The sequence below is a fragment of the Ornithorhynchus anatinus genome, chromosome X1 (assembly GCF_004115215.2).
Source record: "Ornithorhynchus anatinus isolate Pmale09 chromosome X1, mOrnAna1.pri.v4, whole genome shotgun sequence".
Lineage (NCBI taxonomy): Eukaryota > Metazoa > Chordata > Mammalia > Monotremata > Ornithorhynchidae > Ornithorhynchus > Ornithorhynchus anatinus.
This window is the reverse complement of record NC_041749.1, coordinates 103,590,662-103,615,637: the sequence shown is the minus strand read 5'-3', so window position 1 is coordinate 103,615,637 and position 24,976 is coordinate 103,590,662. Positions and strand designations below refer to the sequence as shown.

At 47.7% G+C, this 24,976-nt stretch overlaps 1 protein-coding gene across 13 annotated transcripts in view; it reads left to right on the top strand.

Annotated features, from left to right (window-relative positions):
- ATP2B2 (ATPase plasma membrane Ca2+ transporting 2) overlaps positions 1 to 24,976 on the top strand; it is a 563,774-nt gene that overhangs the window by 247,509 nt on the left and 291,289 nt on the right. For 3 of the 13 annotated variants that reach the window (XM_029050120.2, XM_029050116.2, XM_029050118.2), the window contains exon 1: positions 23,550 to 23,683. The exons of 4 other annotated variants lie outside the window; for them this stretch is intronic. The gene's annotated coding sequence lies outside the window, so the exon portion shown is untranslated. Of the gene's footprint in view, positions 1 to 23,549; positions 23,684 to 24,691; positions 24,881 to 24,976 lie in introns of those variants that run through there. 6 more of the 13 variants (XM_029050114.2, XM_029050117.2, XM_039910396.1 and 3 more) reach the window with 3 other exon arrangements.

Sequence of the window (24,976 nt, the reverse complement as noted above, 5' to 3'; positions counted from 1 at the left end):
CTTTGCATTTGGATCGCTCTCCTTATTCACCCCCTCAGCACTTGTGTACATGTCCGTAATTTATTTATTAATGCCTATTTCCCTGTCTAGATTTTAAGCTCTTTGTGAGCAGGAAACCTGTCTACCAACTCTGTTGTTTTGTTGTAATCTACTCACCCAAACACTGAGTACAGTATTCTGCACACAGTAAGTACTCAATAAATACGATTGATTGATTGACCTACTCTAGCGTATTCTCCTGAGCACTTGCAGTGCTCTGCACACAGTGAGTGCTCAATAAATACTGTTGACTGATTGATTGCTAAATGCTAGGCTAGCTGACCTGGGGAAAATGAGCTTCTCGTTCCACTGTGATCCTATTATCATCCCAATCACTGCCAATACTGACTTAGCACCTACTAGATACTAAGAGTCGGAGAACCCATGGAAGGAGTGTAAGATCTGCTCTCTGCCCTTGTAGGAGTTTTTTAGCTAACATGAGCTTGCAATTGAATGGTGATGGGAATTGACAATCCAGCCCTCCTTCCCACTACCACCTTGATCTACCAGGATGTACACGTCTGTACCGGAGGAGCCAGTGGGGCCGATGTGCCATAGAGACTGATCAGCGCTTTGACTGCCGGTCATGGCTTATTAAAATTGCAGTCTCTTGTCATCGGAGCCCAGGGAAAGCCTCCTTAAAGTGTTTTTTTTTTCCTGTGGGCAAGAAAAGGACTTAATCTCTTGGGGATTTCTTTTAGGAATCAGACATTTTGTTTTCTTTTCCCACCATCTTGGAAAGACTGCATTCATTTTGCAGAGGCTTTGAGCAGGACCAGGGGTGTTTGAAAGAATCATTCACTTTCCACTAGTACCTGCTTTTAGTATAGAAAAATTCATTCTTGATACCATCCTCTGCCTGAAATCACTTAGGAATGAAGAAAGATGGAGTGGCCAGTGTGTGCTTTTTTAATTCCTATTGGGGAAGTTGAATAGCCTACTGGAAAGACCCTGGGTCTGGGAGTCAGAGGGGTTCTAATCCTGGCTCCATCACTTGTGTGCTGTCTGACCTTGGGCAAATCACTTAACTTTTCTGTGCTTCAGTTCCCTCATCTGCAAAATGGGGATTCAGTATCTATTCTCCCTCCTACTTAGAATATGAGCCTCATATAGAACCTGATTATCTTATATCTACCCCAGTACTTAGTGCAGTGCTTAATAAATAATAATAATGATAATTGTGGTATTTGTTAAGCCCTTATTATGTGCTGGGCACTGTACTAAGTGCTGGGTGGATACAAGCAAATCAGGTTGGACACGGTCCCTGCTCCATATGGAGCTCACAGTCTCAATCCCCACTTTACAGATAAGGTAACTGAGGTACAGAGAAGTAAAGTGACTTGCTCAAGGTCACACGGCAGACAGGTGGTGGAGCTAGGATTAGAACCTATGACCTTCTGACTTTCAGGCCCGTGCTCTATCCGCTACCCCACGCTGCTCGTGCTTAGCAAATACCACAGTTATTTCAGTACCAACGACAATCGCTCCTAGAGCAGCCTGAACAAACGTTTATTTACAAAAGCATAAGTGAGAATTAGCAAAGGCACAGGATCCCAGTGTTGGGGAAGGAAACACGAAAGCTCCTCCGTTGTCTAGCTACTAACTGGTTATCAGTATTCTCGGAGGCCTGACACCAATTTAACCGTGACAGCAAATAACTGGACACAGAAGGGCCGGCCTCTCCACTCCTTTTATTAGCATTTTGCCGGAGATTAAGTGCAATATTGGTTTCTAGACAATATCACCGTCAGGGGATAGATTGTCTGCTTTAATAGGCATTTTCCATCTCTAACTCTGAAGTCCAGGAATGGGCAGTTACATCCCAAGTAACTTAGAATCTAAGCAATGACTCAGTCCGTGATCCACTAATTAAGTCTCCACTAGAGGATACCTGTGTCAGCCTGGCACCCAAGTTCCTAGCGTCTTTCCACCTTCACTTGTGCTTCAAAGTGAATGCTGAGCTGCAGAGAAACTTTTACCCTAATGGATAGGATGGCCACAGCAAATACTAGTCAAATACTGGGTACATCGGACTTCACACATGTGATGCTGGACATAAAATGTGAGGTGATGATATAGCAGCTATTTTGCAGCACACTGCTGATCTTGTGCGATCCTAGAACATTTCTCCAGGGGGATCCCCAAACCCTGACCTATTGCTCTGTAGCCAGATCGTTGTCAAGGCCGACCAAGTGGAATTTGGTGGTGTGAGGTTTGGTGCTGAAAGTGAAAAGACAATATCTCGTCCACGTCCTGCCTCTGACCTGGGATGCCCTCCCTCTTCATATTCTACAGGCAATCACTCTCCCCCTCTTCAAAGCCTTATTGAAAGCACAGATCCTCCAAGACGCCTTCCCTGACTAAACCCTCATTTAGTCTTCTCCCACTCCCTTCTATGTTGCCCTTGTACTTGAATTTACACCCTTTATCCACCCCTCCCTCAGCTCCACAGCACTTCTGTTCATATCCGTAATTTATATTAACGTCTGTCTTCCCCTCTTGACTGTAAGCTCATTGTGGGCAGGGAATGTGTCTATCAATGCTGTTATATTGTTCTCTCCCAAGTGCTTAGTACAATGCTCTGCACACAGTAAGTGCTCAATAAATACCATTGATTGGTTGACTGATAGATAGAAGCACCCAGTATCAGAACCAGCTGGGGTCAGAACAATTGAGAACTGGACAGCCCAGGATAAAACTGGATGCCTGGTCATTTCACTCCTGAGATTCAGTTCGAGTAGTCCCGGGGGTGTTCTTGACCTCAAGTTCAAGTTAAGTGCAAAGATAACACCAGCCAAATTTGCCGGTCCTGGTGAAGGGATTAGGTTATCGGCGGCTAACCTTGAAGCAAGGTATTACCCTAACCATGAGGAACCTCATGGTTCCTCCAAGTGTTCTGAAGCCACTCTCAGAGAAAGAGTCCTGATCTGGGTGTGTCATGGGTATGACCCACTAGTGGCATTGCTCATGGTTTATGTCCTGATTTTCCTTCCTGGCGATTTCACTCTGATTCTGTCTTGATTTCTACTGCCACCTGCAGCCCCTCATTTTAGAGTCCTGCAAGGGCCCCGAAGGCCAAACGTAGTTGGGGTTTTAGGCAGGGGGCTCCAGAATCTTCCCCTCTCCGACCCCAATTTTGGTTCTTCTTCTTGGTCCCTGACAAAAGAGCTGTGGTTCTGCTGCATGTTTATAGAATCCCTACAACAACTGCACAAGGACAACTCACCAGGTGCACGCATGGTGCCGCACCCCCAGAAGCAAGGTGCGATCCAGCCAGGCACCAGATTGGGTATAGGTCTCCGATCCCTGGGCGGGGCCTCAGAACCTTGACTCCATCGTCTCCTGGCCGTTCATTCTCTGTCTCCTTCACGGGTTCCTCCTCCCCCTCCCATCCCCTAACTGCAGGCTTCCTCAAGAGTCAGTTCTTGGTCCCTTCTATTCTCCATCTATGCTCACTCACTTGGTGAGCTCATTTGCTCCCACAGCTTCAACTATCGTCTTTACGCAGATGATACTCACGTCTACATCTCCTCCCCTGTTCTCTCTCCCTCCCTCCAGGCTCGCAACTCCTCCTGCCTTCAGGACGTCTCTACTTGAATGTCCTCCCGCCACCTAAAGCTCAACACCTCCAAGATAGAGCTCCTTATTTTCCCTCCCAAACTCTGTCCTCTCCCTGACTTTCCTGTCACTGTGAACGGCACTACCATCCTTCCCGTCTCACAAGCCCCCAACCTTGGTGTCATCCATGACTCCGTTCTCTCATTCACCCCACATATCCAATCTGTCACCAAAACCTGCCCGTGTCACCTTTACAACATTGCCAAGATCTGCTTTTTCCTCTCCACCCAAACCTCTATCACGTTAGTACAATCACTCATCCTATCCCAACTGGATTACTGCATCAGCATCCTTTCTGACCTCCCAACCTCCTGTCTCTCCCCACTTCAATCTATACTTCACTCTGCTGCCTGGATTATCTTTCCACAGAAACGTTCTGGGCATGTCACCCCCCCTCCTCAAAACTCTCCAGTGGTTGCCTGTCAACCTCTGTATCAAGCAAAAACTCCTCACTATTGGCTTCAGAGCTCTCCATCACCTTGCCCCCTCCTACTTCACCTTCCTTCTCTCCTACATCCCAGCCTGCACATTCTGCTCCTCTGATGCTAACCTGCGTTCTCGCCTGTCCCGCCGTTGACCCCTGGCCCACGTCCTACCTTTGGCCTGGAATATCCTCCCTCCTCAAATCCGCCAGTCACACTTCCCCCCTTCAAAGCCCTAGTGACGGCTCACCTCCTTCAAGAGTCCTTCCCAGACGTAGCCGCCCTTTTCCTCAGCTCCCCTTCCCCTCCCCATCACCCCGACTCACTCCCTTTGCTCTACCCCCCCACCCCACAGCATTTGCGTATATATGTACATATATATAATTCCATTTATATACATTAATGTCTGTTTACTTTTTTGTGGTGTTTATATCATTCTGTTTATTTATATTGATGCTATTGATGCCCGTTTACTTGTTTTGATGTCTGTCTCCCCCCTTATAGACTGTAAGCCCGTTGTGGGCAGGGATGGTCTCTCTCTATTGCTGAATTGTATTTTCCAAGTGCTTAGTACAGTGCTCTGCACACAGTAAGTGCTCAATAAATATGATTGAATGAAATGAACTTTGAGCTTCATACATGTCTCTCCTCCCCTCTCCACATCTTGTCCCCATGTTAGATTGCTAACTCAGCAGTGGCCCTCCTCTTTATTATGATTTTACAAGATGCAGACTTTTTTATGGAATTTATTAAGTGCTTACTATGTGCCAGGCACTGTATAAGTGCCGAGGTGAATACAAGTTAAACAGGTTGGACACAGTCCCTGTCCCACATGGGGGTCACAGTCTTTATCCCCATTTTACTGATGAGGGAACTGAGGCACAGAGAAATGAAGTGATTTGCCCAAGGTCACCCATTAGATAAGTGGAAGAGCTAGGGATTAGAACCCAGGTCCTTCTGACTCCCAGGCCTGTGCTCTGTCCATTAGGCCACACTGCTTCTCATCCCAAATTCACTTCTTCAGCTCTGCAAAATGATTAAATTCTGAAGCCAGCTGAGGGGGTGAAGTATATTTATTTAAAGACCTCCCCTTCCCTCCACCTACAGTGGGTTAAACAAACATCATTTAAGGAGATCTGGTGATGCTGCTAGAAGCCAGTTTCAGGAAAGTCAATTCTGTCTCCTCAGCTGCATTCCTGAGGTAGCTCTCACTCATCTTGGCTGCTTATGCTTCCTGGTTGCCAATACCTCAGGGCTATCACTCAGGCGCATGAGGATTCAGTGTTGGGAAGGACCCATCTATTGCCTGAATTCCTCTAGAAAATGTTTCTACCTCCCTTCGTTTCCCCCAAATCAAATCTTATTAATCAAAATAGGGCTTGTTTCTAATAAGGTCATTGCTCACTTCAAGCCTGATTCTCATAGATTCATTTCCAGGAGATGGCCTTCTACCTTTTTAAAACCTCCAGGCTCCATTGTCTTTCCTGGGTGTGCCTTCAGCTTCCCTCTGCACCACCTCCTGTGCCCTGTTGGGTGATTGATTAGAAACTAGTTTTCTCTTTGTTTTGGCTCCTAGGCTAAGGACTGGCTTGTAAGTGCTATCCCATCCCGTCCCCTTTCACCCCACCTCCCGCTTGTTAGCTGTCAATTCTTCCACTCTTCCTAGTTGGTTCTGTGTAAGGCAGAACTGTGTACGTGGGACTGTTCGTCTGCATGAAACATTAAGATTGGGTATATTAGGTAGGCAAAACAAACAGAGTATGTCTCATATTGTAGCCTCAGTGTTGAACTTCGCATATTCACGTAGAGGAGTTTATACCTCTGATCTAGTAATTTAGAAGATGATTTTTTATTTCCTTCTGTAAATTACTGGCTTGTCAGATTTGAACAGATGCTTTTTTGTTGATGTTAAAGAACTGACCTGCCTATCTCTTCATATTGAATAGTTAGGCAATTTCTTCTTGTTCTTTGTAACAGCCAGTTTCTTCTACTCTCATAGTCACTACCATTTTTCAGGTTTGAGTTTATTCAAGTTTCAGCTTTATTCAGTCATTTTCCTTGTATGTGCTGCCTCCCTCCCCTTCCTTCTCTCTCCCTGGCCTTCTTTCTCTCTCTGTCTCTCTCACTCTCTCACACGCACACATGCACGCACGCATGCACGGACTTGACAGGAACAAAATGAAAACGGGTAAAGTCTAGAATGTGGTTATTAAGAATCGAGTCAAGCTAACTCAAGTTTGTTCCATTCATTTGTGATTGGTGATTACTATATCAGTTCCTGCACCAACTGGCTGGTTTTTCATTTCAGACCTCTACAGGGAATTGCTGCTTGTGGCTCTGGGAGAAACTCATTCCCCATGCATGAGAGACTGTTCTGGGTGCTCCAGTGAGCTGGTCAAGGGCAAACAAGATCAGGTTTCTGTCACAACTCTTGGGTCCTATGATTTCATTTAGATAGTAAACTCCAGTAGGACAGGGACCGTGTTGTTGATAATTACTGAGCATTCACACTGTGCTAGTTACTGTACAAAACATACCTACAAGCCCCTCTAGGAGCTGGCAGTCTAAGGCAGCATGGCGTGCACATCATTCACACAGTGCTGAAAGCAAAATACTGCATTCATGCATGTTGTTATTTTTTATTTTTATTTTTTATGCCTCTTATCAACCCAATGCCACCTGGTATTGGACCCTTATTAAATGCCTCTTCTCGATGTTGATACCAGTTCATTAGCCATCCCAAACTACTCCGGAGATGTGATATTGCAGATCTGTATTGAAAGCAGTTGTCCCGCTGTACAGTGAGCTCCATGGCAAGGTTACTCAATGTATTCTTGCTGGATTGTTTCCAAAGGAAAGCTCCACCTTCAAGTTCACGAAGCTTTTATTCTCAGTGTACTGCTAAAGCACAGGCGATGCAGCACACAGCTGTTATAGTTAGAGAGTGAGGGGTCCTGGGTTTTATTCATCATAAATTGTAGCAACATGGATCACTGTGAGTTACGGAGTTTGTCAAACCTGGTGAACTCCAACACTGGGTTTAAGGCAATCCACAAGTCACAGGGACTCCAGCGCTCAAAGAGGAAACGATGTGTGCTGAGTGTGTGTGTGTTTGAGTACGATCACATGGATTTTAATAATAATAATGGGGACATTTGTTAAGTGCTTACTATGTGCAAAGCAGTGTTTTAAGTGCTGGGGGGGATACAAGGTGATCAGGTTGTCCCACATGGCGCTCAGGCTTAATTCTCATTTTACAGATGAGGTAACTGAGGTACAGAAAAGTGAAGTGACTTGCCCAAAGTCACACAGCTGACAAGTAGGTGGACTGCTTGCAAGTGTCTTTCAAGGCAAATTTTAGGTGGTGTAGTATACTGGATGCAATACACTGTACTAAAAATCTGGAACAGTACAACAGATACACCAGACATTTTCCCTGTCTGCATGGGGCTTATACCCTAAAGGTGGCAGGTCATACTCTTCTCCTTTCAAACGGACAGGCAGTTATTGCTGTTGATAGTACAGTCATTTTGCCCATGATTAGAGTCAGAGCTCACAGTCGATAGAAGTTCCATCCTAGAGAGAATAATTCCAGTAGTCATAATGAAGCTGCAGAGATACCATGTATTCCCTGAAAATAGTCATAAATCATCTGGATAACAATCTTTTGAGACTACTGATTTGCTTTACAGCCCTCATGGAAGCATCAAAACTGGCCTCGAACAATCTTCTTGATTCTATTTTCATTTCAGGAGAAATTTTCATGCCATATTAATGCTACGTACATTGCATAAGTGGTATATAATGCAGGGATGCTCTTTGCTCTATATAAAGTGGAATTGGAAGCAGTTATTTCAACCTGCCTGGAAAAACCAGTCATTACATCTGACTAATTCCAAAGCAAACTCCAACTTCGTTGGTGCAAATGTGCCACTTCTAATAGTCTGTAGTTCTTGACATGGGCAGCCTAATCAAAAACCTCGATGCATTGACATTTTTCCATCCTACAGCCTGAAGCGTTAAAACAACAGAGCTAATTAAAGGTATCACCAAATCATTGTAAAATCCCCCTAATTAAATTAGAGTTGTCATCAATTTGCTTGAAAATACACCCATATTACCATATCTTCTGTTCCTATCTCCTGATATCACATGGGGATGGGAATACATTATTCATCTTTTTAATTTGAAGAACTTTTATCTTGCACTGTTTTCAGGAGTGATAATGAAATGAAATGAAAAGTTTGGCATGATGGGCCAAACTACTGGGTAGTAAGATTAGAACGTCCATTGCACATGAAAGGCGACTATTTTTAATATAGTTTCATAATAGGGGCACGGGGGGCATCCCGAAGCAGGTCAGACTGGGCAACTAGTGTTGATGCAGTTCCTGGGTGGCTGTGGGTAAGTGCTGGCTTCTAATCCTGGCTCTGCCACTTGCCTTGCCACATGACCTTGGGCAAGTCACTTCACTTCTCTGTGCCTCCATTTCCTCATCTATAAAATGGGGAGTGGATACTTGTCCTCCCTCCTACTGTAAGCCCCATGTGGGACAGGGATTGCATTTGTCCTCTCCCAGACTTCTCTATCACCGTGGATGGCACGACCATCCTTCCCGTCCCGCAGGCCCGCAATCTCGGTGTCATCCTTGACTCGTCCCTCTCGTTCACCCCACACATCCTATCCGTTACCAACACCTGCCGGTTTCACCTCTACAATATCGCCAAGATCCGCCCTTTCCTCTCCACCCAAACGGCTACCTTACTATTACGGGCTCTCGTTATATCCCGGCTAGACTACTGTGTCAGCCTTCTCTCTGACCTCCCTTCCCCCTCTCTCGCCCCGCTCCGGTCTATTCTTCACTCCGCTGCCCGGCTCATCTTCCTGCAGAAACGATCTGGGCATGTCACTCCCCTTCTTAAACAACTCCAGTGGTTGCCTATTGACCTCCGCTCCAAACAAAAACTCCTCACTCTAGGCTTCAAGGCTCTCCATCACCTTGCCCCTTCCTACCTCTCCTCCCTTCTCTCTTTCTACCGCCCACCCCGCACGCTCCGCTCCTCTGCCGCCCACCTCCTCACCGTCCCTCGGTCTCGCCTATCCCCTGGGTCACGTCCTCCCGCGGTCCTGGAACGCCCTCCCTCCTCACCTCTGCCAAACTGATTCTCTTTCCCTCTTCAAAACCCTACTTAAAAATCACCTCCTCCAAGAGGCGTTCCCAGACTGAGCTCCTCTTCCCCCTCTACTCCCTCTGCCATCCCCCTTTACCTCTCCGCAGCTAAAGCCTCATTTTCCCCTTTTCCCTCTGCTCCTCCACCTCTCCCTTCCCATCCCCACAGCACCGTACTCGTCCACTCAACTGTATATATTTTCGTTACCCTATTTATTTTGTTAATGAATTGTACATCGCCTTGATTCTATTTAGTTGCCATTGTTTTTACGAGATGTTCTTCCCCTTGACGCTGTTTAGTGCCATTGTTCTTGTCTGTCCGTCTCCCCCGATTAGACTGTAAGCCCGTCAAACGGCAGGGACTGTCTCTATGTGTTGCCGACTTGTTCATCCCAAGCGCTTAGTACAGTGCTCTGCACATAGTAAGCGCTCAATAAATACTATTGAATGAATGAATGAATTTGACCTGATTATCTTGTATCCACCCCAGCGCTTAGTGCAGTACTTGGCACATAATAAGGGCTTAACGAGTTCCACGGCTATTATTACTATTATTATCGTTAGTTACTATTATTATCGTTAGCTTGTTCACATACCATTCTGCCCTGAGGAGAGGACAGAAGGGCAAGTAAGGCAGCCACTGATGTTTCGACAAAAACATTTTGGGGGCACATAGGCTGCCATACTTCCATTCCTCCTTCAAAATGACCACTCTTTCTTCAATCTGACCCCTGAGAACTAATAGCAAAGTTGGGGGGTAGGCCAGGTAAGTAGATGACTGTGAACCTATTTTGTGCAGAGCACAAAAGAGAGAGTACACTCAAAGTACAAGCCATGGTCCCTGCCCTCAAGAGGCTGCCAATCAGAATGAGGTGCCACGCAAGCAGCATGGCGGAGTGGATAGAGCACGGGCCTGGGAGTCAGAAGATCATGGGTTCTAATCCTGGCTCTGCCCCTTGTCTGCTATGTGACCCTGGACAAATCACTTCACTTCTCTGTGCCTCAGTTACCTTATCTGTAAAATGGGGATTGAGACTGTGAGCCCCACAAGGGACAGGGACTGTGTCCAACCCGATTTGCTAGTCTCCACTCCAGCGCTTAGTGTGGTTCCTGGCACATAGTAAGCACTTAGCAAATACCATAATAATTTATTATTATTATAATTATTAGTAGTAGTAGTAGCTCACACTCCTGAGGATTGTGAGTCTAGGAGTAATGGCACTCCTCACAGTACTCCCAGATTTCACCCGAATGCTCGGTCTTCGGCGTGGACAATACCTCACTGTAGATATTGTTGAAGTGTCTGTGATTCCCCCTTGGGGCAATCCAATCTGCGAACGGCTTAAAGATGGTGGTAGAGAAAGCTTAAAGAACAGCTGAGCCTGGGCTCTTGGCCCTTTTGGCCAAAGCGGTAGGTGCAAGATTCCCTTCCACTTGGGACGGCAGTAATTTCCCCGTTATCCTCCCATGACTCCCCCACAGGCCCACAGGAGAAGATGCGAGTTTTCCACATTGAAGGAATCGGGGGTGGGGGGAGGTGAGGCCCTAGTCTACTGCTGACTCTTCTCAGTTTCTAAGCAATCTATTGGGACAATCTGTGCCTTGGTTTCCTCACCTGTTCAGTCAGTGCACAAATAGATTGAGGGGAGGAACAAATAAGTTTGGTAAGCTTGGCCGTGAGACAGTGAAGTATCTACTTTCACAGGTGGGGAAAATCCCCAGACCAGCCACTGGGGGGGTCTTCAAGGAGAGAGGGAGGTGGAAGCATGATATCGTCATAAATGAATGCTTGGGAGTTGGTCATGATTCGCTCCCCTCTGACATTCTCTCTGGAGAGAAAGCTGGCTTTGGACCCTTTTGCTCCAGCCAAAATAGAGATGGGGACACCAGTAAAGAGGGAACTAGTGCGGATGGGTTTAGAAGAAAGAAGCCACTCAGAGAACTGAGGCTGTAGCTCAGAGAATAGATAGCTCATCACCAAGTAAAGAGAAGGAACCGTCTATAAATACTGGCTACAGAAGGGTATTAGAAATAGGACAGTTATGTGTGTTAGTCATTGGGGTCAGAACGAGAAGTAATGACTTTAGCCGGAGTGGGGAAAAATGTACTAGCAAGAACTTGAGAACTATTAAAAAATGTAGGTGAGAGGTGCAGCAGGCCAGGGAGCCCACGAGATTGATATTCAAGGTGAGAGTAGGATACTTAGATTGTGAGTCCCATGTGGGACAGGGACCTGTGTCCGACCTGATTCTCGTATCTACTCCAGCACGTAGAACAGTGCTGGACCCGCAGTAAGAGCTTAACCGATATAATAATAATAATGATTATTGATTATTGATAATAATTATTGAGAAGCAGCGTGGCTCACTGGAAAGAGCACGGGCTTTGGAGTCAGAGGTCATGGGTTCGAACCCCAGCTCTGCCACTTGCCAGCTGTGTGACTTTGGGCAAGTCACTTAACTTCTCGGTGCCTCAGTTCCCTCATCTGTAAAATGGGGATTAAGACTGTGAGCCCCACGTGGGACAACCTGATTCCCCTATGTCTACCCCAGCGCTTAGAACAGTGCTCGGCACATAGTAAGCGCTTAACAAATACCAACTATTATTATTATTATTATTATTATTATTAATGAGAAGAGTGATAATGATAGGTTACTCTTTATGAAGGAATTGCATCATCTATGCACTTGGATCCGTATCCTTTGGGCACTGGATATTCACCCCTCCTTCGGCCCTATGGCACTTACGTACATATCCGTAATTCATCCATTCATTTATATTGTCTGTCTTCCCTGCCCACAATGACCTCCAGGCTAGAGAGGAACTACCAACTCGGTTATATTGTACTCACCCCGGGGGGGGTGGGGGGGAGGTTGGGGTGGAGTAGGGTGTGTAGGTGTGTGTGTGGGAGAACAAGGAGAAGGATCCCCTCTGGTCACTGCTACACTTCCAGAGAAAGTAAATAAATCTGTACCAGATCATCTAAAATCAAACACACCAGCAGCCAGGTGCGCAGAGTATGTGAGATCACATGGTAGTGCAAGGGAGGGCATTGAGAGGGGGAGAGGTGGAGGGAGGATTTGCACAAATGATTCTTTATGAAACTCACGGTGGTAGGTGGCAGTTTACCTTCAGTGTCAAGCTCTTGCAGAGTTAGCACAGGAATGGATATGTGGCAGCCGGAGAACTGACAGAGTAGCAATCGTGGTCCTCAGTGAGCGGGGCCGGCGGTGATGATGCTGCTGCTGGATTAGTGCCATGGCAACTCCTTCTCCCGGCTGGGTTTGAAGTGTGGCTTTTTCTGGGTAGGACAACCCTGTAGCAGGAACTGGGTCCAAGTTTGCAAGGTGATATTTGAGGGATCCAGGAATCTGCAGAATTGGTCCCAGGGAGTAAAGGTCGGCGGAGCCACCCGGAGAGAGTGCTTTGGTTTAAATTTCTTGCTCCACAGGCTCTATGCATAAATTACTTACATTGGGGCCATAATGGAAAAACTTGGTGTTTACGTTTTATTGAGATATCAATTCAACAGTGCATTTTTTCTTGTCTGTTCTGATAGGTGAGGAGGAATAGGTGTCATCTGCCATTCTACAAAGATTACTTAATTGCCCATCGTGACTTTTATTTTCAACATGAATTGGTCAGAAAGTACCGATGGAAAAGAGAGCCTATGGACTTTGGATTTGAATGGAGGCTTGGTTCACCCCAAAGCCACAGACTTGGGCTGGTCTCTCAACTTCCTGCTTGTAGCATTTCTGGACCAAGGTAGTTTTGTGTAGAGAAGAGAATGTGGGGGTGAGGGCGGGGGAGAGCGAAGAAAATAAAAGGGGAAAGAGGGTAACTCGTGGTTGGCTGTCACTCCTGCCGGTCTTGGTGCTGACACCATGACTGCCCTCACTGAACTGACCAATCCCTGGGCAATTCATGAAAGTTTTGGCTGTGCCAGAAATTCCATAAACTGGATGGGCCAATTCAGCCATTGAGAAATTGATGGCAGCAGCAGGAACTGCTACTGACAAAGGGGTAGAAGAGGAGGAGGAGGTAGAGGTGGTGGAGAAGATGGCCGGGCTGAAGGGCTTTGTAGAGAGATTTGAGGAGAAAGTACTGACTCAGGACTCTCTTCTTAGCTCTGTGAAACTTTGGGAAGCTGTAGTTCAGCTCAAGTGTAGCCTTTTGGTGGTGGGAAGGACCCTTGGAGAAACCTGGCTCTCTTTCCCGATGCGGGCTGTGGAGAATGGCACCCGATCTTCGATTCAACAAAAACGGCTCCTCCGGATGAGGTTGGCTGTTTGCAAAGGGATCCCTCAGATGACATTTGGAAAGGGATGCCTGGGCAAGTATCTCACCCTGATCTCTGGGAGTGACTTTGTATTTTAGTAATTGGAGAAGGAAAAAACAAAAATGAATGGGCCAATTTTCCCAAATGGTAGTTCTGTTTTTCTGCCCTCCAAAAACAGTGATCATTTTTGCTGAAGTATTTGAAACCATTTGGAGTCATTGACTTTTGTGATGTTTTCCCTATTGATGTTACCATTTCCTTTAAGCAGAGTGATTTCGGTGGAAAGTGCTGACTCAGGCCTCTCAGCTCTGAAGCTCTGGAAGGCTGTGCTGCAGCAGCTCATTTTGCCAGACTTAATGAGATCTGCCAAAAGGATTTTAGGGTATCAATGAAAAGTTCTCTAATTATTTGACTCCGCCTCAGAGATCAAGGAGCCGCTATGAAAGGAGGGAGCAGCCCCTTATTACCATTCAGAATGACAGATCAGATTTTCAGAAAAGCTTTGCATTTTCTTTCCCGAAAAAAACAACGTGTCAGAGCCCAGCGTACCTGCCTAATGGGGGGAAATGGACACTGACGTCGTGGCCCATATTTCAGCAATCGACCCATCAGTCAGTCAGCGATATTTATGGAGTGCTTACTGTGTGCCGAGCACAAGGAGAATACAACAGAGATGTTCCGTCGTCGGAGATGCTCCCAATGGGAAGCCAATGGCTGTCCAAAAGGTATCTCAAATGTGGATTAGGACTTTCCTAGAAACTTCCCATACTTCAATATGGGAAGCAGCATGACATAGTGGAATTAGTACAGGCCTCCTGGGAGTCAGAGGACCTGGGTTTTAATACTGGCTCTGCCATTTGCCTGCTGCGTGAGCTCAGGCACATCCTTTCACTTCCCTGGGCCTCAGCTTCCTCATCTGTAAAATGGTGATTCAATACCTGTTCTCCCTCCTACTTTGACTGTGAGCCCCGTGTGGGACAGGGCTGTGCCCAACCTGATCATCTTGTATCTACCTCAGTGCTTAATGCAGTGTCTGGCACATAGTAAGTGCTTACCAAATGTCACAATGATAATTATTAGTCTTGCTACCCGCCTTCTTTCACCCAATGACCTTTGCCCTAGGCTGGACAAGGGGCATGTGGGCCCCCAAAATGCCCCTGCAGAGGGCTGCAGAATCCTAGAATCCTGAGAGGGCTCGTGCCCCTCTCTCCAAGCAGGGTTGTACTCACACCATCCCAATTGGTGAGCCGTCTACCCTGTTAAGCCTTTTCAGAGAAGGACACTCCCAGCTCTCTCTTGGTGACACACAACCCAGTGTTTTTTCCAGTCTCAACAGTCAGGAAGTTCTTGCAAAGGCCTAATCTAAATCTCTCCTGTTGCATTTTCAGTTTATTCCTTCTTGTTCTGAGCCCATTGGAAAAATGGACCAGCTGCTCCCCATTGTTTCAAAGACTTGAAGTCTGTAAATTCACCTTTGGTTCTGCATGCTCCAGGATCTCTTTCACAGGTTTAACTCTAGCGAAAGTTAGACCCAGGAGGACTGGGGTCAAAAATGCAATTGTACGAACAGGTGGTTAGAGCTGGGCTATTCAGTTATTGAAATCTCTTTCTATGTCCTCGGGCCTGGGGCCTGGCGCGACTGTGAGCCTGTGAGCCTGGTTCAGTTAGTTTGGGAGAGTTCAAACACTTAATTGCCACTGCAGACAATGTGGCAGCAGGAGGGGCTGAGATTGAACATGAGGAAGAACTTCATGACTGCTAGCTTTTTTGACTGGAACAGGTAAGTGAACATGGGAAGAATGACAGAGGAGGTGGAATTTCCTCTCCCGGAGGTCTTTATAAGCAGGCAAGACCCCCCCCCCCCCCCCCCTTCCAGCCCCTCACCATCTTTGTAAACTGAGGGGCTGGAGGAGGCAGAGTGGGGCAGAAACTGCCTTGTCTGGATGGTGGTTTCCATCTTCCTTCTGAAGACAGCAGGGATAGACGGGGAAAGAGTGAAGAAGAAAGACCTGCAACGCTTGAGCTGCCAGAAACACGGCACAGAGCAGAGCTGGAGGGGAGTAGACAGCCAGGATCTGGGTGCCTGGCTCCAGGATATTAAGTAAACAAATTTGTTTGTCTGGAGACATTTGGAATCTCTCCAGCCCCAACGTGCAAGACAAATGATGATGACAGAAGGAAAAGGAATGACAGTGGAGACCCATCCCTCAGAATCTTGAGCAGGACCCCGGGGCCCCCATGTGGCCTACATGGCTGCACTGGGTTCAGGCCTGGCGACAGTCCCCAGACTTCAGTGTGGTCTGCCGAGCTCCCTCCACTGGAGCTGTGTCCATGCTCCAGAGTACGAGGATTAAAGAAGGAACATAAACAGCTCTCTTGGTCCAGGTTAGAGCTGGGGAAGGGCAGGACTGAACCTCTGTTCCCACAGTCTTTGCCCCCAGGGCCCTGTCAGATTGTACTTTCTTCTCGGGGGGCCCTGGGGAATCCAAGACTGATGTCTTCCACTGGGAAAATCCCTGCCTCTCTTTTTTTTTCCTTGTGTGTAGTATTTTTACAGGGTTTATTATGTGTCAAACACTGTTCTAAGCACTGGGGTAGATACAAGTTATTTGCTTGGACCCAGTCCCTCACGATCTAAGTAGAAGGGAGAAGAGGAGAAATGAGGCACAGAGAACTTAAGTGACTTTCCCAAGGTCACACAGCAAGCATTTGGCAGAGCCAAAATAAGAACCGGGGTCCTCTGACTCCCGGGCCCATGATCTTTCCTCTAGGCCTTGCTGCTTCCTGGGTTTGTCTAGGATTGGGGTCTATGGTGATGCTTTCCCTCTGGGCTGTCTGAATTCCTGGTAACACTGCTCATTCTCAGTCCTGTCCAAAGTCCTTCACACCCAGCTAGGAAAGTGACCAAGAAGTCCTTAGTGGACAGAGGTAAAGCTCAGAACAGCAGAACGCCTTTCAGTCGGAAGGCAGTCAGGGAGCACACCTAAATGAAATAAAATAAACCCCACTTTTCCTTTTATCCCCCGGGTCTATGCCCTGTGCCTTGTAGAGTCATGCCCTCAGAGTGCTTGGGGCAAGTAGATGCTTGTGTTCTCTCAGCCTAGGACTCTGGGGACGACAGGGAGGAGAGAATTGACGGTGTTGAATGAGGGCAGGGGCGGCATAGATTTCTTCCCTTGGTGAGTTTCTAATTTGGAGCAAGCAGGTTGGATGACAGGGAAATGCGTTTCTGATCAGCTGTCTGCAAATATCCATGATTTCAGAAGGGGCACCACCGTTAATACAGGTGCTGAGACATTATACAGTGAGTTAATGTGGGGGCCAGAAGACTCCCTTGACTCCAGAGGCCCAGGGTTTGGCTCCTGAGGCCGAACCCCCTTTTTTGGACAGCGGTCAGAGTGGTGGTAGCCTTTCCTGGGATGTGGAGGTGAGCTTCTGAACAATTTCAAAGCCCCTTGGCAATGACCTAGCATGCCTAGTGCTTGGCAATTTGATGGTTCACAGAGAGGAATATAATCACTGTCCATACACACCATCTGCATGGGGGAGAATGCTCACTTCTGAGGGTCAGTTGGTGCTAAACATCATTCCCCCAAGGAACTACTTGGAATTGTACTTTCCAAGCGTTTATGGTGCTCTGCACACAGTAAGCGCTCAATAAATACGACTGAATGAACTACTCCACTAGATTTTAAGGTCCGTGAGGGCAGGGATTTTGCCCACCAACTCTATTGTATATATTTCCCTTATCTGTAATTTATTTTAATGTCTGTCTCCCCCTGTAGACTGGTAAGCTCCTTGTAGGCAGGGATCGTGTCTACTGAATTGATTGCATTTTACTTTCCCAGGCACTAGTACAGTTCTCTGCACACAGTAAGCTGTTAGTAAATACCCTTGATTGATTTAATATTGTCCTCTCCGAAGTGCTTAGTGTAGTGCTCTGCGCACAGTAAGTGCTCAGTGAATTCCATTATTGAATTCCACTCCTCAGTCACCTCCAACAGCTGCCCATCCATCTCTGCATCCAGCAGAAGCTCCTCACCATCGGATCCAAGGCACTCAATCCTCGTTCCTCTCCCACTACAACCCAGCCTGCACACTTTACTCTTCTAATTCCAATTTACTCATCATCCCTCATTCTCTCTTCATCTGCTGTCGACCCTTTGCTCACCACCTCCCTTCTTTCCTGGAACTCCCTCCCCCTACATATCCTACAGATCAGCCCTACTAAAATCACATCTCCTCTAGGGACCCTTCCTGGACTAAGCTCTCATCCCCCCCATCCTATTTTCCCTCTGAATTCCCTCTCCCATGCACTTAATCCCACAGCCATACTCTTTCCCCACAGCACTTATGTCTACATCCTTGAGCTTGGTTTCTTTCTTTACCTTTAACATTTTCTTTTCCTGCGAGGTCGTGGTGGGCAGGGATATGTTTACCAACTGTATTGTATTCTCCTTAGTGCTTAGTACAGTGAGAAGCAGTGTGGCGTAGTGGAAAGAGCCTGGGCTTGGGAGTCAGGGGTCGTGGGTTCTATTCTCAGCCCCGCCACTTGTCTGCTGTGTGACCTTGGACAAGTCACTTCACTTCTCTGGGCCTCAGTTACCTCATCTGTAAAATGGGGATTAAGACTGTGAGCCCCACGTGGGACAACCTGATTACCTTATATCTACCCCAGCGCTTAGAACAGTCCCTGGCACTTAGTAAGCGCTTAACAAATACCAATGTTATTATTAATAATAGTGATGGAATTTAAGCACTTACTATGTGCAAAACACTGTTCTATTATTATTATTACAGTGCTCTGTACACAATGAGCTCTCAGCAGCGTGGCCGAGTGGAAAGAACTTGGGCCTTGGAGTTAGAGGACCTGGGTTTTAATTCTGGCTTTGCTGCTTATCTGCTCTGTGACCTTGGGCAAATCACTTTTCGGTGCCTCGGTTACCACATCTGTAAAATGGGGATTAAGACTGTGGGCCCTATGTGGGTCAGGGATTGTGCCCAACCTGAATAACTTGTATCTAACCCAGCACTTAGAACAGAGCCTGGCACATAGTAAGTACTTAACAAATGCCATAAAAAGTATAGATATCATTGATTGAGCAAAGAAAGGAATAGAAGGAGTAGGGGCCTGAGGGCTCCAGCCCAAAGTCATTATGGAGAGCACTCAATGAAGATGCCCGGCCCAAGGCTTGGGCCTCCCCATGAGAGGTACGAAATGAGCCTGAAGCTTGGAAGGTGACATGGTGTAGTGGATTGCCACAAGGCTGAGAGATGGGAATTACTCATTCTTCTAGTTGTGCCTTAGACTTGCTGAGGGACTGACTATGAGCAAATCACTGCCCCTCTCTTTGTTGCCATTTCCTAATTTTCCATGTGGGATGGAGCCCTCTCCTTGAAACTGGATATACACCGACGAGCGGGCAAATAGATCACTGCATGAATCCTTCCAGGGCTCCATTTCAGGCCCAGAGCAAAAATAATGTACATAAGGAAACCACCAATGTGCACTTCTGAAAAGGAAATTGTTACCTCCCTCTGCCCCACCTGGGGTCAAAATCCTCTCTCATCTGTTTCCAATCTTCCCATCTAGCAAGACCTGGACTGTGGGTGGCTGCTACTGATGGGTCCCCTTCATTTGGTAAATGTGACCCAAAATGTGGGTCACACCAGCATTGGGTGAGATTCAGGGGGCATCATTCTCATTTGCCAATGAGCAGTGTTCTGAAAGACAAGAAGATTTGGTAGTTCTTTTTAGATTTCCTCTGTTGGTTTGTTGGGTAGGAAGGTGAAAGCTGAACTCTAAGATGCTAAAAAGGTGTTTCTTTTCTTCTTTTGCCCCTTGAATCTCATAACCCTGCTTCTGGGGAATGAGTCAAGTCAGGTCCAATATGTGTAATGGGGGATGTTGTGCTGGGCATGGTCTCTTTGGGGTGCCAACTGTCCAGATTTGAGTCCCAGGCTCCTGCCCTGGGACGGTTGGCAAATAAGGTCCAGTGGTGATGAGTCTACAGAGAAGTTGATCTCGTCTCATGTTCTCCAGCTATCTTTCCGACCCTCCCCAGCCAGGTCCGTCCCCCTTCCCTGAGGCTTAGCCACATCCTGCATCGGTTCCCTCTGGAGATTCAATACCACTGCCTAAAACCTGGGGAAGGAAGGCAGCCTAGTGGTCACTCCCCAGTTCCTGGATCTAAGGCCCTCATTGCGAGGTATGGTTGCTCAGTCCTAAGTTCCAGAAAGATGGAAGTGTGGTGGAGCCGGGTCATTTACCTCTTTTTACCCAGGCGACGGCACGATAACGCATAGCATCATGGCATAAGTAGCTGGAGTTGTGCTGCCAGACACCCAGCCCTGGTGGAGGGACCCCACACTGTCTGTCTGTGTCTCCATCTAGACTGTAAGCTCGTTGTCGGCAGGGACCGTGTCTGCCAACTCTGTTGTATTGGACTCTCCCATGTGCATGGTACAGTCCTGTACACATAGTAAGTGCTCAGTAAATACCGTTGATGAGGATGATGATGGTGGTGACATACTGGGACTCTGCTCCTTCCCCAACACCTACCAGAGCTCCTGAATTCCAGTCTGTCTTGGGAAGGCTCCTCTGTACAGCTGGGTTTCTGTAGTTCTCCAGAAAATCTTCTGATTTATCCTGATTTTGTTTCTGATCTAGGTAGGTTTCATTGTTCTGGGCTCTACTCTTCCCATTCTTGCTCTTCCCCATCTTTTGGCTTGCCTGTGCGGTGCCGGGGGGGTCTGGCTGGCTGCGGCAAAACCTTCGAGAGAAAGGAAACAAAATTGGCGAGAGCCTCCTAAATGGAGCAAGCCTTTCCAATCCCTGTTAACTGTGTTGTTTGGATTCTATTTTGACACTCCAACCCCTGTCATTTTGGACATTGCCACCCTGAATAATGATGATAACACTAATAATAGTGGTATTTATTTACTACGTGTCAGGCAGTGTACTAAATGCTGGGGTTGGTCACACTCCCTATCCCACATGGGGCTCAGAGTCTTAATCCCCTATTTACAAATGAGGGAACTGAGGCACAAAGAAGTTAAATGACCTGCCTAAAGTCACGCAGCAGACAACTGGTGGAGCTGGGATTAGAATCTAGGTCCCAACTCCCAGGCCCGTGCTCTAACCACTAGACCGCACTTCTTCACAATCCCCTTTATCACCTGAAGCTCTGAGGGATTGTCAGTTGGACTGAGCTCCACCCTGTGGTGGAATCCTAGTAATCATTGTGGTGTTCATTAAGCGCTTACTGGGATCCAAGCACTGGGTTAGACGCTGGGGTGGGTATGTTACAAGCCTATGGGACACCATCCCTGTCCCACGTGGGCAAAGCCAGGTGTATTTGAGCTGACCAGATAGCTGCTGCCTTCTTGGTCAGGAACAGGACATCAGCAAGCAGCAGTTGCTCATCCTGGCCAGCCACGTCTCTTTGGCTGAGCAGTTGCTCCAGGTGGGGCAGGGTGAACTCTGTGGAGCCCCCGAGAGAGGACGGGAACACACGAGTGGTGCTCCTTGCCCACATCCCGTGCCTTCAGCATGCCATCTGGAACCTGCTCGGTGGAGTTTTCTAGTAATCCCCACCACGGCACCAGGAGGGGAAAGACCAACACCTTTCTTTGTAACTTGAGCTTTCCCCCTGCCCTTCTCCTGGTTCGGCAGACTGAATTTAGGGATTGTGGATCTCAGTCGTCTGGGTTTTTCTTTATCCTCTCTTTCTCCCCCCTCCCCCCGGCTCTCAATCTCTCTCTCTTTCTTTCTCTCTTCCTCTCTTTTTCCTAAATTGGTTCCATTTTGGTGCAGTGCAGACTTTTGGCTTTAACTAGCCGAATTGATATTCTGAGCAGCGTGTAAGCAAGGATGACAGAGCACCAGCACAGCTACTCCTACAATGTGGGTAGGGGTGCTGGGCTGCAGTTGCTTGCTCTGTCCACCGGTCTGCCAGTCACGGAGCACTGCTGTCCTCAGGTTGCTCCATGAAAACCAGTTTCCTCCACATGCCTCAAGAGAGCAGAGGCATTCCTGTTCCCTCGCTGCCCCAGATTTGCCTGGGCATTGCTGGAGCTCAGTGAGCGAGGGGGCAAGTAGCGAGGGTGAATTCATAATGGGCAGAGAATAGAGAGCAGTGTCCTCCTCCCGCCTCTCAAGATGGGGACCGGGCAGAGGGAAGTAGACTTGGGGGGCCTTGATAGGCCCTGACTGAGAGAATTGAAATTTTCATTTGGTTTCTTCTTCCTGCCTGGGGATTTACCTGCAGTGAACTCTGAGGATGTTAGGCTGTGGGATTCTGACTTGAAACATTCTTCTTGAGGGAGACTCTCTCTCTCTCTCTCTCTCTCTCTCTCTCTCTCTCTCTCTCACTCTCTCTCTCTCACTCACTCATACACACACACACACACACACTCTGAGGGTGGCAGAAATGGCAACTATTGGTCTGCACACTGACTCTACACAAGCACCTGGCCAGTAACCTAACTTTTCATGTGTATGAGGTACAAGTAGACTCTTCTTCTCAACCCTGAAAACAACACTGGGCCAACAGCCCAGGGAAAATAGCAGCAGAATGGATGATTAAATGATGCCCGGAAAGGGACCAAATGGCGGGTTACATTCCAGGGCCCCACCCTGAGAAAAACTTTAGAATTTGACCAGCTGGGCTCTAGCTTTCTTGGGGATGAGCTAGTGCAGGGCCACTGCATTTCAGCAAAGGTGCCATACCCTAAGGTGGAAGGAAGAAGGTGTTACTTTGAGAAATGAAAACTAGAGAACCTATGCGGAATGGTATGAAGACTTGCTCCTCACCATTCCCAAGCTTTGTGTGGGCACCCATTTCATTGTGTCATTTCCTCTTTCTTCCCCGGGCAGAAGTGAAATTCTGTCAGTGAATGCTACTGGAAACAATTTGATATGTGGAGTTCCTGCCCCTCCATGTCTGAAACTAGCTAGCAGAGTCCAGAGACCCAAGGCCTTACTGCCTTAGGTGGCACCTGGAGATATTTCATAAAGCCATTGGAAGGTGTTACCTTCCTCGCTCTCCAGAAAATCCCTGGCTCCTCTGAGCCTTTTCCTTCACACTTCTTGGGAGAGAGAGATGGAACTTGAGGATTCTTGTCCTTGAAGGTTTCTACCATTTCTGACTAAGTGGCATATTCCTGGGAGTTTGCCATCTTCCATTTTTGTCATTATCCTAAGGGAAGTATTAAAACCACAAACAACAACATGGTGGTTCAGTCCATTTTCTTCCCCTTCTCTCTTCTTGAAGAAAGACTTTCCTTCATCTACTATATCTGTTGTGCTTTCTCACCTCTCTTCCCATCCTCTTCCCTCCCCTTCCCCTCCTCTCCCCCTCTTCCTCTCCTATCCCCCTCTTCCCCTCCACTCCCCTCTCTTCCCCTCCACTCCCCTCTCTTCCCCTCCACTCCCCTCTCTTCCCCTCCACTCCCCTCTCTTCCCCTCCACTCCCCTCTCTTCCCCTCCTCTCCCCTCTCTTCCCCTCCTCTCCCCTCTCTTCCCCTCCTCTGCCCTCTCTTCCCCTCCTCTCCCCTCTCTTCCCCTCCTCTCCCCTCTCTTCCCCTCCTCTCCCCTCTCTTCCCCTCCTCTTCCCTCCCTCATCTCTCTTCCCCTCCTCTCCCCTCCCCTCCCTCCTCTCCCCTCTTCTCCCCTCCCCTCCCCTCCTCTCCCCTCCCCTCCTCTCCCTCCCCTCTTCTTCCCTCCCTTCCCCTCCTCTTCCCTCCCCTCCCCTTCTCTTCCCTCCCTTTCCCTCCTCTTCCCCCCTTCCTTCCCCTCTTCTTCCCTCTCCCCCTTTCCTCCCCCCTCCTCTTTCCTCCCTTCCCCTCCCCTTCCCTTTCCTCCTCTTTCCCCCTCCTCCTCTCCTCTCCCCTCCCCTCCCCTCCCTCTCTCTTCCCTCCCCTCCAATAGCCTTAAGCCGCAGGCGGGAAACCTCCCCTGGGACTGCACTTTGCTAGCAAGATGCTCTCATAGAAATACCAGCTCCCTCCCCCACCTGCTTCATCAGGATGGTACAGTCTGCAGAGGGACTCCAGTAATGTAGCTCAGTCTCTCAACCCCTTACAGATGCCGTACAGTGATTATTCCGCTGGGTAATTGAAATCATTTTGGATTTGTGATGATATCTTAGCCAAGTAAGTAGCGACATCCACAGCATGAAAATACAAATAAGAGCTTTCCCCTTTTCTGCTCTGAGCTCGTTTATTGGCAATCCGTATCTTTTGGAATCTGAAGCTGATGAGGAAAATGGTTTGGGGGGTTTGGACCGCTGCGAGCATTAGGTTTTAGTTTGTGTCCAGCAAATCTCGAGAAAGGTAATGTACTTTTACAGGATGTTATGCAAGGACAAGTAGACACTGCATGGCAGAGAGTAACATTCTTGCCAAAATAAACACGATTGGGGTAAGTTTGAGAGAGCACAGGGATTTGAATACTGTAAGTTTGGGTTAAAAAGTCACAGTGGGCATGTTTTCACGTAACCCAATTATTTCCTATCGAGGAAACCTTGAGAGAATGAGATCTGCTTTGTATCATCTTGGGGAATTAGCTGGCTCCTCATACTGTGGGTTATGCAGCGAGCACAGAAGACAAGACTGTAAACCATTGAGAGGGATGAGCTTTCTGTGGGCTAACTTTAGCGGTGTTGACCAAAATGTGTTTAGTGCTGAATGTCTGCTTGCTGAGAAATGCATGCATGTGCCTTTTTGGGGGGAAAAAATGCTGGTCTAGAATGAGCTCCTCTGGCACCGTTCGTTCGTGCTGGGGCGGTTCATTGTGGACTTTGAGAATCAACCAAAGTCTGACCGAAAATGGGATTCCTTTATTTTCAAAGGCAGTTACCTCTCCCCTTGGAGGTAGAGGACTTCTGGGTCATTTTGATGAGTCTGGCTGGCAGCTCACAAGTCGGGTGTTGATCTCCCATCTCCCCTCAAATCAACACTATCGACTCCAAATCCTAGTAAATAGGAGTCTCTAGAAACCCGGGTCCATTAAATCCAGCGGGAGGAAAAGGGGCGGCAGGTACATCGCGGTCCACTGAAACCGTTAGTTTCATAAATAGATTCTTGGATCCCTTGCCTATTACGTAAAGAGGGGTGCTAGCCACTTTGCAGTTTTAGGATCAGTGGCTGTTCAGTTTGATATGTGTACTCAGCAGCACTTGGTCCGTTCTCAGACCTCTGATTTACTAACTTCTCCGTGATCTGAGTGTGGTGTTTTGGGCATTTCACATCATTACCTTTGACTCAGGAGATGATTACTTTGGATGATCTTGGGACCAGCGAGCAGTCGGAAAGAAACAGGTGCCTGGCCAGGTCTTTGCCTTCTGGAAGGTAAGTTATGAAACGGGTAAGGAGGAAGTGTTTTCCTAAGGCTGTTTAGTTCCCTCTGGCAAATGCCTCTCGTTTGTCTGGGGGATTCCGGTTTTG